This window comes from Cygnus atratus, chromosome 5 (genome assembly GCF_013377495.2).
Source record: "Cygnus atratus isolate AKBS03 ecotype Queensland, Australia chromosome 5, CAtr_DNAZoo_HiC_assembly, whole genome shotgun sequence".
NCBI lineage: Eukaryota > Metazoa > Chordata > Aves > Anseriformes > Anatidae > Cygnus > Cygnus atratus.
The window spans coordinates 47,792,017-47,807,966 of record NC_066366.1 but is presented as its reverse complement, the minus strand read 5'-3'; the positions used below and the strand labels follow the sequence as shown (position 1 = coordinate 47,807,966).

Sequence of the window (15,950 nt, the reverse complement as noted above, 5' to 3'; positions counted from 1 at the left end):
CATAGACAGATTCGAATTTCGTCGGGCACCATGCCAGAGCTGGGGCTCAGCTTTGGTTCATCCCCTAAGGGCTCCTTTGCCCGTGTGCTGGTGGCTGCCTGAGAGCCGGAGCCCTGCTGGGTCCCCTACCCGGCACCCCAAGGAGCCCGGTGGCGGTGGGTGGCATGGCTTCTGTGCACATCCCCGCGCTGATTTTATTGCCTTCTTTTGTGGAGGAGGAGTGCTCCAGGCATCCTGTGGCAGAAATTCCCCTTATTCTTGGACATTGCCCAAGGGTTCCTCGGCAGAACAAAAATTGCTACAGAAAAGAAAAAAAAAAGAACACACTACGATGCTGAGCACCAAGACTTAGGAAGTGCTTTGATATGCCAGGCTGTGATGATTGTGTATAGAGGGACATCCTTTTGTAGCTTGAATTGCTATAAAAGGCTTCAATAGCCTTTCCCTGGCAAACTGCTGGTACCGTAGTTGGGAGTTTGTCTGAGCGAGTTTTGCAGGCTCAGTTCCACAGTACACATATTGATCTGCTGCTGCTCCCGAGCTGAAAACTGTTTATGCTTTAATACATTAAGTTCTGCTCCCACCGATCTGTGTGGAAGTCTTGTTTTGAAAGTAAAAGAAAAACAGGAAGGGAGAATGTTGAGATGTTTCAACACAGCAAAAAGCATTTTCTTCCTACACAGTGCCATTTCAGAGAGAGAACAGCTTCTCCTCCAGGTCTGTTTTCGTCTAGGTCTCTCTCTTCTGAGATTTAAACATATGCTTATATCAGTTCCTCAGCTGGTGTGTATCTGTTGACGTACTGCATCCCCTGACATAGTGTGCTTTCCTCATTTACACCTCATGTCTTTGCTGTGGGTCTTTGAAGTTAGTGGAGTCCTCAGGTTTTAAATGTGGTCCTTTAACAGTGCTGCACCATGGGGGCTTCGGGGGTTTTGTTTTTGTGAGAAAAGCAATGACATAGTTACCAGTAGGAAAATAGAAAAATTAAGAAGTTATTTATTGTCCTGGTGTCTATCGGATTTGTTGCTTACTGTGAAGCAATTGCCCTAGTTCAGCAGATGGGTACAGCGAAGCTCCAGGTGGCTGAATATCACCTCGCAGCCCATGGCACACCTGGGGCAAAATCCAGACGTGCGAGGCGTTGCCCCTGCAAGGCTCACCCTTCCCTCAGGAAGCTGCCCACAGCTGGAGGCATGTCCTGCCCTGGCTTCGCGGCTGGTGTGTAGGTAATACCAGAGCACAAATCCACTGACAGGCCGTGTGTGTCCGGGTGAGAGACTGAGATCACTCAAACCATCACTCCGCTAAGCAGAAGCAGGAGAGAGCATATCTGGGAACTCTTGGGGTTGCTGTGCCTGGCTGTAAGAGCCTTTGCTTTCAGATTTGTCCTGTTCATTTTATTGGTTTGTGTGATTTTGTCCTAGCTGAAATAGCAATTGAGGAGGTAGAGTAGCAACTTTAGCCTCAGGTCAGGCCATCTGCAGAAAAAATGTTAATTATCAGGGACTGGGATAAAATTCTGATCCTAACGAAGGGTTTCAATGACTTTTGAGGGTAGCGAGATCATCTACAGGCTGTCCTCATCGTCTCTGTTAGAGAAACTGAATGAGACTCTGGCAGGCCACAGGAATGGAGATGTCTTAACTTTTTTATTTATTGCTCTTGTTGTCTTGGTTTTGTTTTTTGCTTTCCCTCCATCTAGGCATTGTTGTGTTCTCATCCTATGTCCCACGCATGCATTCTTCTGCTAATGAAGGAAAGGAAACAGTCACACTCAGATTTCAGTCTTTAGGAAAACAACAGCATCTTGATTTTATTATGTTTTTGGACAGGCTACAAGGGATAAAGTTGAACTTGTCTGAGAATAAAGGGATGTTATCATACTCAGAGTTTACTAAGTGTAAAATGATTTGGAAATAAATTTGTTTTTCTTCCTGTGAAAATTAAGGGCACCAAATAAGGCAAAGTGTTTTTTGGTGTGGTGCTTGGGATTTTTTTTCTAGCTCTTCAGTTCTGTGCTACAGAAGAGTCAGTTTTTGAACCAATATTGAATGGGAGTAACAAGTACCTGAGTCATGTAGTCTGGGTGTAAGAATCCAAGCTAGTTCAGCTGTTATTTGGACCACTCTATTATAAAGTCCTGTAGGCTAATGTCAGTAGCTTTGTGTCATGAATACCATGCCATTTCTATTTTATGTGGACTGATTTCATTACAAAATTTCCACTAATATCTACCTGCCCTTCTTTGATTTCTTTGCGTGTTGTATGAAGGAGCATCCTTTACCTTGCTTTGCAGGATGGTACCATACCAACTTGGTGCTCAAGGCCTGCCCTCATGCCACAGCCATTCCTGCTGTTAGGGCAAGACCAAAGACTCCCAAGGATGTGTCCCCAATGCCTGTAACGTGGGGACTGCAATCAAAGAGGGTGATTTCACCCAGCTGGGTCTTTGGTTGTACGTTGACTTAGGTTAAAATCCAACTGGCAGTTGTGGTGATGAGAGGAAGAGCTTTAGGTGTATTGTCAGCCCTGGTAGTGAGTTGCCTGCTGCTTTCTTTTTGTTTGGCGATTCATTGTGAAGTTTCACCTTCCACAGGGACACTTCTTGCTTCTCCTAGGCAAGCTAGGTAATTGTTGGAGCCTGCTCCTATTCATGGCTCGTAACTATCATCACACTGTAGACAGACATCCTCTCCTCTTCCAAAAAATGGAAGATTTCCAGTTTATTGTCTGGAAATAGGAAGGATTGGATTTTTTTCCTCATCTTATGCTGGTACTCTGTTGTGTACAGCAACTCATTCTTTTGCATTGGCTGTTCATACTTGAAGATTTCTGAGAAGGGGATTGATAATGTGAACCCTTACAGAACAAGATTAGATGCGGTGGAACTGGCTTTGTTTGCCACTTTGGTCTGTGATGCTGTACTCCTTTCACTGCAGTGTGGATGAAAGAGTATTCCTAAAATAAATAATAGTCTGGTGCTCACCTGAGTTCAGCCGTTTACCCGGGGGAAGAAAAAAGTTTTCTTAGAAATGAGAAGGCTATTCAAAATCTGTTTGGGGCATTTTAATTGCAGTATGTGATGAGTCTTTTGAAGTTTTATTACCTATTATATACATAATTCCAAATTTGCCTTTTGCAATAGCTTAAGGTTTTTCTATTTGCTTCAGAATATTAACATTTCTGTTTCAAGCTTTGAAAGAGCAAACTTTCTGAGCATGATTATGAACATTAGGTTAATGCATAATCCCCACTCAGAGGTTCTCCTAGATTTCCATGTGCTTGTTTAGAGGCTGTTCAAAGGTGCTTAGCTTTAATTGCCATTATGTGAGCACACAGAAATAAGGACCCAGGAGTCTTATCAATTATTCTATTCGCAAATTCATTTTTAGGTAGTCTCAGAGCTGTCCGAAGTTGAATTTACATTGAGGAAGTATAAAGGTTTTCATCTAAACGGGGAGGAGGTTGTATTGCCTCCTTTAAATGCTCAATGGCTGCACGTTTTTGGTCTGAACGTAGTTGCTGGGGATCTGTTTTGTCTTCTGTGCCTTTGTTTTCTTGCAAGTGTTTTATGTACCTTGCATATGCAAACTTTTAGCTGCCCACACAGAAATAATATTACAGATCTGTGTAAAAATAGCGTGAATGCCTGGATTTCTGTGGTTTCCAGTGAGCTACAAGACCTGAAGTTCTTGAGTCCCAATGGAGAAAGGACCTTGCCTTTTAATGGCTTTAGAAAATTTTACTTGGTGAGGTAGAACTGGGGCAAGAGGTAGGGTAGGGTGTTCTGATTTTAGCATGTGGGTGCATAACTGAAAGCTAGCGAGACCTGCATGCTCCACCACCCACGAGAAGCCTCTGTGTAGTCAATTCCCACTTCAGGGTCTTATCTAAAGATCTGTGGAGTCCATAAGGAAATACAGAGTGAGTCACTGTAGAGTAAGAAACTGGAAATGTGCTTCTAGAATGCAACAAGGGCTCGGTGTTTGGGGAAGAGCTGTCTGGTGTGTCCTGGGCAATTGACAGAGAAGGGCATAAGACTAAGAGGAAAAGTTCAACCATTTTGTGCATTACACTGCAAAGCCGAGTGGAAAATATATTTTTAAATATCTTGTATTTCAGAATCAAGAACTGACTTCTAGAGATCCTGTAGAAATACCCTGCACTGTTACCCAAATTGTGAACTTTCCAGCACTGAAGATACTAAAACTAGTATCAATAGCAACAAAGCACAATGGGCTGGAATCTGTTGAATTAGAATTGAGATCATCTTTGACCTTGCTTGTCCCAACCAAGTGCATCAGCTGTGCATGTTGTACTCCAGAAGTTGGGCTCTGTGGGTTTGTGGTCTCATAGCTGTGAGAGCTGATAGTCCTCTTACGTTATCGAACCCAAGAATGTGTTCGCCCCCTGTCTGACAAAACACCGTGTATGTGTGCTTGGTGGAAGATGGATGGTCAATTTTTCAGTAAAAAATCCAGTTAGGAAACTGCTTTTAGTCTGCAAAAAAAACAAAAACCTGAGGTTCTGTTTTTTAGGTCACAAGCCCGATACAAATTTTCAGGTTTTCAAGAAAAGCAGCCATGGCCAGATTTTCAAAGTTCTCCAGGAAAGGCAAATGCAGTTTGTAATGAATCCCAGTTAATTTGTTCGACATTCCTTAAATGTTATCTCCTACCAGTACCAGCGCTGTTACTGCTTTGGTGTCATTAACCATCTGCTTAGCATGTAAAACTCCTCGGGGCAGGGATCGGATCTTTGCTTTGTACTGGATGAAGTGGAGTCTGTAGCTGACACTTGAGAAACAATTAATGGTAATGCGGCTCAGCAGGGTGTTCGGATACCGAGCTAATAAGAGTGGTATAAATGCCTGGCTGGATTGGATTAGAGGGAACTTGTGTGTCCCAGCGGTGTGTCTCCAGCAGGTGAAGGGAAATAGTCTTAAGCATCATCTGACGAGGAGCAGTGAAAGAATAAATGGCGTTTCTGAAGGACGCACAGGAGTTAAGGATGCAAGAGAGTCACGATTTGGGTGTGTATCTCTGTTCTGCTTATCGTGAGGCTTTATTAAGTAAATATCTTTTTTTCTATTGTGAAATAAGGGATCGCTTCAGGGCATTAATCTCATTAGTGCCTGCCTTTTCCTTCTCTCAGTCTTCTGCACACATGGTAAGTCGGCGCTTTATCGTATTTTCCTTTGTATCCTAATGATCCCCGTGTGTCGGGGAGAGAGCCGCGCGGCGGATTGCACCCTATGCTAATCCATCAAAATCAAGTTAGTTGCGCGGCGGTGGACGTCAGCGGCCAGCCGAAAGCTTGCCGGTTGCCCAGCAACCTCCGTGGAGGAAGATGGAGGGACGGAGGGACAGACGGACAGACGGATGGATGTCCTGCCACTGCTCCGCTTCTAGCCCAGGTGCCACGAATGCCCCTGCTGCTCCCCTGCCATGCTGCTGCCTTTCTCAGGGGCTCCGAGGCTGGATGGGAATGCACCCCATGCCATCCTCATTAAAACCACTAATTGGCTTGGCTTCATCCCGTCGAGGCAGGACTCTTAAAGGCACGCTGTCAGCATCGCTGCTCCCTTTCCGAAAGGCCCCAGCCCATAATGCCACATCCCGCCGCAGGTCAGAGGAGCTCGGTGGACGTGGCGCTCGCCACTGACCTCTTGCCCTTTGGTGGTTTCTCTGGTTCATGGCTCGAGCTGAGACATCTGACCTCCGCTTCTGCTGTGCTTCCCTTTGGTTTTCCAGCCCTAGGAGTCCGTGCCAGGGGGCAGGGGTGGTCGGGATGCAGTTAGGGAAGTCTCTGGGGAAATAAAAGGGCAGTTGCTGTTGGACTGGGCTGCGTAATGGCCAGGTCTTGGAGCCAAATAGGATTTGATGGTGTCACTTCAGTTTTATAGAATATTTAATTATTATGCAACACATTTTTTTCCACTCTTTGGATGCCTTTAGAAGATGTGCCCTTCTTGTGCTCCAGGGTGAACTTAAAATTCATGTACATTTACAACGGCTGGAGCTAAACTGTGCTGAAAAGCTCACACAAAACCCTACCTGTGCGATCGCAGACATCTTTCATGTCCTGCCCCTGGTGCCTTTGTTAATGACAAGCTCTTTACCTGGGGCTTGATTCAGGAAAGCACTTGGGAATGTGCTTAACTTTGAGTTTTTAATAGTGCCATTGAAGCTAATGAACCTCCTGTCGGTTTTAAGCTTGAACACAGGCTGTGCTGGACCTGGGGCTGTGTGAGTGTTCAGCCCACGATCCTTCTCTGCAAACTGGGGTACAGGCACACAAACGGGGTACCAGGGAAAGCAGAGGCTGTCGTAAGGACAAACAATGCTGCAGCCACGCGGTGCAGCCCCTTAGGGTGAGACGAACCCTCCCCAGCCCAAGGAGCACGACTCCGGTTCTGCCGCCCCTGTTGGCGTGCTCAGAGCTGCTCGGGGACTGTGGAGCGGTTCGGCGCGACTCTTGCTCGCTCTGCGCTTATGTGTGCAGCAGTTGGGTGCCTTTTGGAATGCATTTTCTGGTGGCAAGCTATTTATCAACCGACTGTTGAACTTGTTATTTCCTAAAGCATATGGCATGTTGCTCGTGACTGAAAAGCTGCTGTTCTGCCTCCTTGTTCTTCAGCCGTACGGAGATTCCTCTCTGCTTGTTTTGCTAAAGTCCTTCAGCTCTAGAATGATAGCGTCCATCAGCTAGATGGTGGAGCTGTGCTCGGAGACAATGCTATTGTTTTTGTCCGTGTTATTTCTAAAATGGCTGTGCAGAGAGAGGGTGGCAGAGAGGAGTACCTGGAAGCAAAACATCAGGACCCTGGAATTCAAAAGGAAGAATGTTTTCAGAGAGCCTGGCCGCTTGTTTGGTGGGAAGTGAGTAAGGACTGTGGAAAGCGAACATGTTTACTGGGTGGGAGGCTGCGTGACAGCAAAAGGCTACATTTTAAGGTTTTAACTGAATGAATCGCTGGTTGTTAGTCAGAAACATTTCTTAGAGTAGAAAGTAGGATCAGAGAACAAGTAGTCCTGCTCCTGTCCCAGTCCCAAGCAAACCTTTGTCCCTAATACATTTTTATGATGACAGATTGGCGTCTGAGCCAAGTCCAGCAGGGTGGGTCCTCCTCCCGTTGACAGAGACAGTGGGTTACTGCTTGTGGGTTCCCATCTCAGTGAAGGGTCGAAGAAAGATACTTCTTCCCACGGTTAGGCCAACTGTGTTTTCCTCCACGGGGGAGTCAGATGTGTATGTGCTGTAAGCTGCATCCTGACAAGAGTGTCTGCCAGGCTCTGCAAAAGGGAGCCCACTCACCAGTCATAGCGAGCGCGTCGTTAATTTGCATTGTAATGACGCCTGATGGGCCTGTTCTTACCTATGTACCTGTTGTTACTTGGTGCTGCATAAACGAACCAGAAAGAGCCATTTCCCACCTTAAAGGGTTTATATTACAAGAAAATACCCCACAATATAATACAGGCAGCTTAACTGTTAGAGTACGGTCTTTATTAAAGACCAAGGAGGTGCATTTGTCCTGTGTGGTGGGACTCACCTGGCCGGCATGGTGTGGATACCGTACGTGGCCCAGGATGCCAGCACCCCTCTGTTGCCAGCCTCACAGCATAGTTTCACTTACCTGGGATATATCCAGAGCTTGATTCTGCATGACACAAGGTGCTCCTACTTCTCCTCAGGATGAGGAGGAATTGAGGTGACCCAGTACCTTCTAGGATGGAGTCCCAGAGAAGCATGGAGGAAGGGCAGAGAAGCTAGGTAGCAGATCATAAAGAGCTACTAAGGCAGCCACAAGAATATCTTCTCTTACTAAAGGTATTTAATCTTTTTGAATGAGTAATATAATATTTATAATATTATAGTAGCTGTGATAACTTGCTTAAAAATTAAAAATAGTTAATGGCTGAAATGGAATAAGTGTATTTAATGCTTCCCACTGAACTGCCACTGTACCTCCTGCTAGAAGAGTTTTATTTAAATGCATACTTTTCTCCCTTTAACAGTACTGACTGGAGTGAACACACTGGTTCTGTATTCCCTTCTGAATGCACATCACGCTGATGGTGTTTATAAAGTTCCGTGCCTGGTGTGTGTCCTAGCTCTCTGGAGCAGCACTTCCTACCGTTAGACGAATTACCGCGAGGCAGAGGAGGATGTTTCAGTGCAATTCATTGATCTGGCTGCCCTGGGTCCATTTTGGGGTTGCCATACTAGATCTTTCGTGGTAGGTGGATGTTGTATATTGCTTTGTGTATTACTAGCTAAGATTCCCTTAGTTCCTAGGAGGTTTGCTCCAGATGCACCCCAGCTCTGAGGCCGATGCTGTTTCTGGCAGTGCTTTCCCCATGCAGTGGAAAGCTCTGCTGTGCTTAAAGACCCAAACTGCTGGTCACATTCCTCAGCTGGGTACTGTTGGAGATATTCTAGACAGCTCGGACACGTTCCATGGGGGACTTGGGTGAACAGGACAAGACGGTGGTCTTGATTTGATGTAGGTCAGTGGTATAAAGCACGCAAAGAACTATATCCTCTATCGCTGAAGAGATGCTCCAAGGCATTTTGTACAAGTAGCAGCAGTATCCATAGCACTGAAAGCTTCATGACGGGGTAGATTGCATGGCTGTTGCTGATAGAGGGATGATAAAACATGAATAGCTACACCAGGGTCATCATCTACTAGAACGCGGTGGAGATCCCTACCCAAAGTTGATAGAGAGTATTTTGCTGCTCATACACTAGGATAGCTTGGTCTCTGTGTGAAATGTAAGCCTGACTACAGGATGAGTTGACTGACAGGGATGGTGTAGGGACCAAGGGAGGGCATAACTTAAAGTGAAGGGACCTGCTCAGCGTGAGCAGCCTCCTCAGAGCACTTTCCTTCTCCCACCAAACCCATCTTTGCCTTCGCAAATCCTTGGCCGGATGGTCTTTGTCACTGGACTGATCTCTCTGCCCGTAGCGAAGGCTAGATAGGGCTATGTGTCACGTTCATAGCATCATCAGTTTAGTCCCTAGAATCCAGGCGCTTCATTCACTGGTAGCTTGTGGCCATTCAAGAGGAGAAGCTTGGGGCCATGCAGTTGTGGGATGAAGGCAAATTGCCAGGAGCGCCTCCCTGCTGCAAGTGCCCGGCCAGAGTGGAAGGAGCAGCCACAGTGTCTTAGTGTATTTAAGATAGATAAAATGAAGGCTTTTCCAGTGTAAGTAAAGTATATAAAGGATTTGGTCTTTCACAGCGCTGTTAGAAATTCACAATGAGTGATAACATTTTGCGTACATTGAACATGCGCGAGAGGAAGATCCAGGGTAACTGCAGGCAGCTTAGCCTGACATCAATCCTGGGCAAAAGAATAGAAGAACTGATAGAGGATTTAGAGAATTAAAGGTAGGGAATATAATTAATGCCATTCAACATTCTTTTTGGAGAATGTGTCTTGTCAAACAAACCTGATTTATCTGATGAGATTGCAAGTTTGGGGGATAAGATAACTGTGTAGATATAATATACTTAAACTTGTGTAAGGCGTTTGATTTTATTCCACATGACATTATGATTAAAATATTAGCACTATATACTTTCACTGAAGTACATGTTAAATGTATTAAGAACTGGGTAACTGACAGATCTCAAAAAGTAGTTGTCAATAGGGAATCGTCACTGAATGGGAACATTTTTAATGTAGCTCTGCAGGGATCAGTCGGAGCCCCCATGCTATTCATCATTTTTGGCAGTGATCTGGAAGTAAATATAAAATTATTTCTGATAAAATTTGTGGGTGGCACAAAGATTGATGAAGTGGGAATAAGGGCAGGAGGATGCAGTGCTCTTGGTCACTTGGTTAATTGTCCCTGTGGAAACAAAATTATGAAAGTTCTTTAAATCCAATTAAATGAGGAACTTTTTATGCATCTGGAGAAGAGGAATGCAGTGCAGAGTTTTGCCCCAGCCTGGAAAACAGAAGGTTTGAGTTCCCCTTCCATTCCTTCAGTCTGCTGGCCTCTCCTGAGAAACGGGGTGCACCCCTTTGGCAACGAGGGCATAAGGTACCAAATCCTGCAGAGGGCCTTACTAGTCTAGTGCCAAGGGCCTTCAGCAATGACCAGCAATAAGTGCAGAAGAATAGGATTCTGGAAACATCTTCAGGTTTGTTATGTTAAAAAGTTTTGAAATGGCAGAGGAGGTAACAACTCTTCTGCTACTGCTTTTGTCTTTGACTGAGACAGGTCTGCTTGTGCTTGTAGTGCCAGTATGCTTCGTAGTTTCAAAACGTGAGCATCTCATGTCGTCACAGAATTACAGACTCAGAATTTAGACTGGGAGGGGCTTCTGGTGGTCAACGGCTCCAACAACCTGCCCTGGGCCAACGGGAGACAGTTGCTCTAAGATGGAGATGTTGCAGCCGCTCTGGGCAGTTTGCTCAAATACTTGACTGTCCTCGTTGTAAAAAAAAATAAATAAAACAACATGATCCAGATGGAACTTTTTATGTTAAACTTGTCTGTTGCTTCTTGCCCTGTTCCTGTACACCTCTGTCTGGCTCCGTCTTCTGTTGCCTTTCCCATTAGGTAGTTACAGACCATGGTAAAGGTTCCCCAGAGCCTTCTCTTGTGTAGGCTGAAGAAGGCTCTTGTGTCCTCCCTCGCACCAGGGAGCCCACAGCTGCACACAGGGCTCAGGGGTTGTGGCTCAGGTGCTGGGCAGAGGGGAACGGCCATTTCTGGAGGGCAGAAATCAAAGCAAAGATGTGTCTTAGCATTTGCTAAGAGGATCCCAGCGTCTGGCTGTTGTTTTAAAGTCCACAGATGGAAAGAGGGGCTCAGTCAGACCACAACAAGATGAGCCATGGAGCGGACAAGCCAGCACCGTGTCCCCTGGAGAGGTCTGCCTCAGCAAGGCCTCTGTGATCCTCTGCTGAGCACCGCCTTGCCCCAGAGGCACAGTGAAGACAGAGATGCCTGTGATGAGACTGGAGGGTACTTCAGGTCCAAATAACAAGGTGCACGAGGCCGTGGTCCTCCCTTCCCTGTACTGCACCGATGCGCCCTAACGTTTTCACCGTCACTGTTTTGAAGGAGTGGGGCCGTTCGTAGACAGACCAACTTTTTGTGTGGCTTTCCAGGTACAAGTTCCCCTCAGCTAAAAGAAAACAGTGTATCTTAGTAAATAAATGATTAGACATCAATGATTTTCTGCCTCCTAGAGTTATTTGGAAGCATGGAAGGAAATGGCTGCATCAGTACAAAACCGCTGCCCTTTGCACTTGCATCTTTCCCACAGAGTAATCTTTCATTCATTGTTTACTTAATGAGAAAAGAAGGAGGTTAATTTATAAACCAAATAAAAAACAGACAGAAGACTTTATTTGTGGAACAAAAAGCTGAATTAAATGAATGCTCTATCCATTAATGCTGCTAATTGTGCCGTGCTCCACTGAGGAAAACAGACAGGTCTGCTAGGTTTTGTTCTTGCTGATGGAAGCCACATCCCTTCTCCAGTGAGAGCCCAAGCCAGCAATCTGTGGCAAGAGTTTCTTAAAAACTTTCCGTGCTTGGTGAATTAATTTCGGCTCCCAGTCTGTTACAGGCTCAGCCTCTCAGGGGTTTCTTAAATTTAATAGATAGGTCCAGGAATAATTGGCAGAGCTGATCTTGCCAGTGAATGCTGTCTGAATCATTTGCAAATTCTCATGAACATCCACAGAGAGCTGCTGCAAGGAGAAGGAGGGACTCCTTAATTCATTTTCCCTGCTCCAGAAAAGTCTGTCATATCCCTTTTATAATTTAGCTGCTTCTGGGCTATTTCTGTTGACTGAAGGATGTTGCAGATGTTGGAATGAAATAGAGGCAGGGGTAAGTCGTGCATTTCTCCTGAGCCTTCGGTGGTAGCCACTGAGCTCTGCTAGTCAGCGTAAGTCTGAAATCTCCACCATCCTGGTAGGGGAGAGAAAGTTAGAGGGGAGGGGAGCAGGGGAGCTGTGCCGTGATATAGACGAGAATTTGTGATGGATGCTTGATGCCGAAGCTCTTGTATCTCCCTCTTTCTTGAGTAAATCTGGACAGGAGCAAGGGGGTAGGAAAGACCTTGACAAGCATGGGGGTGTTGTGCAGCGGGGATGTATGCTCCAGGGAACAGTTTGATTTTGCAGAAAGGCAAAAGTTAGTCCTTTTAAAATTACTCCGGGCTGCATGAAGTGGAAATGTTAATACAGCTGTCTTCAACAGGAGGTGTTATTTTTGTCTAAATATACCTATTTCCACAGCTCCTTCCAAGTAGTAAAATGTCACCTGTCTCTTGATACCAAAAGCCAGTGTGGGATGAGAGTGGCCAAAAAGCACATCCCTAATGGCTTGGAAATGGCAGTCAGTTCATGAAGACACCTAGGAGTAGTTCATGAAAACCCCTAGGAGTAATGTTTGATTCCCTTTGGGAGGCTGAAGGTGACTGTGAAGTGTAGATGAGGAAAAGCATGTCTGAGGAGAAAAAAATATTAAAGTTGTTTTGTTGGAATTCCCTGTAATGTTTTAGAAGATTTTCCATTAGAAGAGGCACTTCCTTCTGAACTGTGACTGAAACTAAAGGAAGTACACATAAAGGTTAGTCTCTTTACTGAACTTTATCAGCTACTCTGTGCGTATTGAGGCTTCACAGTCTGTCATTACCTGATGGGCCATGAGGGCTTGTAAGGCCCAGCCACCGGCCCGCTGAGGGGAGCTTGGGAGATTTCGTTCCTCACTAACTTCCCACTGCCGGCCATAAACCTTGCTTTTCAAATTATGATAGCGAGAGTGAAATACTAATCCTGAAAACAATTAACAGAAATTCAAACAGGGCCCTGCACCACTGAGCATGTGCAGGCTTTGATGAAAAAGAAAAATCTGGAACAGTAATATTTGGGGCTGCTTTTCTCATCCGTAGGTCATTACAGTCATTGTTCTGGAATTTAATCTGTTATTTTTTCTATTTCTGGTGTGATATAATTCTACTTCTTAACTTTAAACCAGACTTGTTTCTATATATATGCCTTATATGTATATATATAACATATGTATAAAGTGTGTATATATAGGATTATAAACAAATACATACGTTATTATATGTATTTCTAGTTATATGAAAAAGTGTGCAGTTGTTGCACTGAGATAGCCTCCTGGTACACGGAATTACACGTGATCTTTTGGAAAATTGATTTTTTTGAAACGCAGTCATCTCTTTGTTAAGTATTCAAATAATATTGTAGGTATTACTGTGTGTATCTTTTAACTGCTGAGTGGAAAAAGTTACAAACATTTTTGTTAGAACATGTATTTGTTTGTAACCTGTTCACTACATCACCTATTTATTTGCCAGCTGGCTTCCTTTCAAAAATGTACTATGGAATGGATATTTTTTAATGTGGTGGTGTATTTTAATGTTGTTGTCATGCTTTGAGGGAGATTCTACCCTTCCATAATATCTTCTGGAAATATTTGTGAAACGTAAGAGACTGATTTTTCTGAATGTATTGGCAAAATTGTTCTTGGCTTCGGTTTGGGCATGCAAATGATTTTTTCCTCCCAATTCAAAGTAACATAGTTTTGCTTGCCAATGGTTACATCAACACAGCATTGTTCATTTTGCCTAGAACATACGTAAGCTGTAATATCTTCACGTCTGAAATCGGGGCTTTAAACGGGCCGTGGATCCTGGGGCGCGACTGTAGGGCGGGTGGAGTTTGAAGCCAAAACCGGCTCGTTTTGGGGCCGAGCAGGCGCCCCGTGGCCTTGCTGGCTCCTTTCTCTTTACCACACTGCGACCTCTGGGTCTGGCTCTCCCTCCAGGGATGCAGCAAACTGCGTGTGCCGTGCTTGAGGCTTTGAACATTGGAGGAGATGTGACGTTTTTGATGTTTGTGTTTAAACGCAGGGCTGGGACTGGGGAGGGAAGAGTGACTCTGGGGTATAACTCGGTCTGTGTGTAATCATCCTCGTGAAGGAAGCCCAGGGCTGTGAGGGCGAAGCTGAGCTCCTCTTCTGGTCGGCTCCTGCAGGTTGTCCTCCTGTCGGCGTAGCCCGTTCCTGGTGGGCCATGGCCTGCTGCGGCTGCACGAGAGCTTCTTCTGGTGAGGTCCTCCCCAAAGCCGTCGTCTGTAAGGAATCGTCACTGCTCCCAGCCTCTGGGCGCTGGCGGTCAGTCACTTTGTCCCCTTGGCTGCTCAGTTTGGGATGTTAGCTTTTGCAGCTTCTTTCTGAGAGAAGTGGCAATGTGTTTTTCAGTGGAAGCTGGGAGCCTTCTCTGTATCGTCCTTCCTGCAGGAGCACCCCAGGGCTAGGGGCCTTGTGGAGCCAAAGGTGATTTTACCCCTTTCCGGGTTTTCTGCTCTTAAGAAGTGAAGCTGGCACCTCTTGGAAAACATATTTTCCATGTTAAAGAGTCATAGCTGTGCTTTCATTGTGTGTCCATCACGATCCTCCAGAGCTGTCTCAGAGCCACCTCTGAGCAGGGATGAGGGACCCACCTTGGTGGTGGGCTCCTCTGGAGCTCTCTCCCATTCCCTGACCGGGTTGTGGTCGTGAGGGGGAGGCCATGGTGTTTTATGGATGCATTTAAAACAATTCTATTTTTTGTAGGTTATTTCAGTTAAAGCTGAGAGGAGAGCGCAGTGGGTTGAGGCAGCTAAAACTGTCTTTGTGCAGTTACCCTCGTGGGGGCCGTGGACAGGATATCCTCGGTCCCCGCTGGGCTGGGCTGCGTCACTCCTCCACAGCAAGCAGCACGAGCAAGGAGAGACATCTGAGATGCACAACATGTAAATATTCCATAAATACCGGGAATTTGGCAGGGAGGCAGCCGCGGCTTCCTCTCTCCCTGAAGATAGAGCCATATGCCCAGAGATGATTCCAGTGATTTCAGCAGCTTTGGCAAAACTGGATTTCGACTCCCTGTGGCTGCCGGGCTGGTACCAGCACTGGCCCCTTCCCCTCAGGGCCAGGGGACAAGGGACGCCAGCAGCCCCCCCTGATGAAGTGGGTCCCTCAGGTGGCATGTCCTTGTGCCGTCCTTCCCCAGCCCTAGTTTTGGGGTGCAGAGCAGGGTCTGAAGTGGGGTGCCTGATGCTATCACCCTCTGCCTCTGGTGGGTTTTCCTGTCTTTTGGGATCATGGCATGAGGTAGAATAGCTGCAGGAAAATCACTGTTGTGACAGACACATTGCTGCAATAAAATCAGAAATTTACAGCAGTCGAAGGTCCAGGCACGTGTCTCTAACTTTTATGTGCTTCTGCGTGTTGTCCGGGTTAGGCGGCACATAAACCAAAATGAGCTGCAGGGGACGTGGGTTATGCTGCACTTACTGCTCCCTCCTGCTGGAAGGGCTCCCTCCTGACTCTGGGGGCGTTACAGGGATGCCAAAAAAACAAAGGAGGCTTTGTGTGTGTTTTGACAGCGGGAACGAAGCTGCACCTCCTCTGAAAGGCGATGTTCAGCTGCCCCATGGCACGCCTCGGTGCGTGCTGCCCAGCAGCAGCGCTTCTTCCAGCCCTGCGTTGCTGCCGCAGAGTCAGTGGGGCATGGGGGTTTTTGGTCTGCGGCTTTTTGTACTCTCTTTTTTTTTTTTCCATGAGGGGAGAGGGAGGTATTTGAGAGGGTGGAAATGTCAGGGGCAAAAACTCACGTCCAGCTCCTCGCTCTGGTCTTTAGAGCAGAACCCTTCTCTCCCCATACTGTCTGTCTGATGAAATTAATGCTTTAGTAACCTCTGCAAGACAGTGCTGCAATTTATTTATTTAAACATTTTAAAGTTCCTTTGCAACTTCAGGGATTCAGCTGGAGCATCCTGTCTGGCTACTGAAATCCCCAAGCAGGCTTGTCACAGGCTCTGAAGGAGGAGGACAGCAAGGGAGATGCTGGTTTCTCCTGCATTTTCTTTGGCTCATTTTCCCAGCTGCAGCTC

At 46.1% G+C, this 15,950-nt stretch overlaps 1 protein-coding gene across 3 annotated transcripts in view; it reads left to right on the top strand.

Moving 5' to 3' along the window:
- The window catches only part of FOXN3 (forkhead box N3), a 200,034-nt gene that overhangs the window by 14,970 nt on the left and 169,114 nt on the right, over positions 1–15,950 (top strand). The window lies entirely within an intron of this gene.